At 48.1% G+C, this 966-nt stretch overlaps 1 protein-coding gene across 1 annotated transcript in view; it reads right to left on the bottom strand.

Annotated features, from left to right (window-relative positions):
• Positions 1-966, bottom strand: part of TLDC1 (TBC/LysM-associated domain containing 1) — an 18470-nt gene that overhangs the window by 10248 nt on the left and 7256 nt on the right. The window lies entirely within an intron of this gene.

Raw genomic sequence — 966 nt, 5'->3', positions numbered from 1 at the left:
GGCAAGTCTTTAGTTGGCCTGTCTGGATCTGTTTGCTCCAGCTCTGCTGCGTGTGCCCCGGGCCATCAGGTGCACTCTGGATCTGGCAGAGACTCATGCGTGCGTATCAGACCACACTGTCATGAGCCCCACAACCTCCTGGGCCAGTTTCCTTCTGTCCTATGTGTTCTAGAAGAGGAGGCTGGTAGGGCGCCTCCCCAGACTCCCAGGAAGATGAGCTGATGGTATCTCTACCTTAGTCTGAGCACTCAAACACACAGCTAAGAGACCCACGGAACGGGGCAAAAAGATGCGGAAATCGGCAGTTTTAACTCCTTGTAAGGTGAACCTTGAATTTGAAACTTCATTGTTCTGCTGGGAGTATTATAAAATTCCTAGGACATCAGACAACTTACAAATTCTAAAGGCAAAAGTGCACTTGAAACGTTGCAGTTACTGAATCTACAAGCCCACAGAGGCAGATGTGTGGCTCAGAGTCCAGGAGGGCACTGGAGAGACACCAGGACTGAGAGACACAGAGCAGGCTGCCCTCTTTGGTGTCAATCTCAAGTTAGAAATGTTTCCAAAACATTGTGTACATCATTCATTATTTACTGAGTTCCCTTCTTTAGCACAGATAAGAGTATTGATTTCAGAAAAGGGGAGGGATGTATTTAGCTATTGTGCACGGCCGATTTTGCAGTACAGTGGGAGGTCAGAATAGGTACAACAGAGACCACATAGCCACAAAACCAAAAATATGTACTATCTGGCCCTTTACAGGAGACAAACTACTCTGTGCGCCCAAACCACTCTCTCACAAAATAGGAGAGCCGGCCGGGTAGGGTGGCTCATGCCTGTAATCCTAGCATTTTGAGAGGCCAAGGCAGGTAGATTACCTGAGCTCAGGAGTTCCAGACCAGGCTGAGCAAGAGCCCCATCTCTATCAAAAATAGAAAAATTAGCTGGGTATGGTGGCACATGCCT

This window comes from Otolemur garnettii, unplaced genomic scaffold (assembly GCF_000181295.1).
Source record: "Otolemur garnettii isolate 467f Iridium unplaced genomic scaffold, OtoGar3 scaffold00047, whole genome shotgun sequence".
NCBI lineage: Eukaryota > Metazoa > Chordata > Mammalia > Primates > Galagidae > Otolemur > Otolemur garnettii.
Note: the sequence above shows the minus strand (reverse complement) of the source record. Positions and strands in the feature narration are given on the sequence as shown.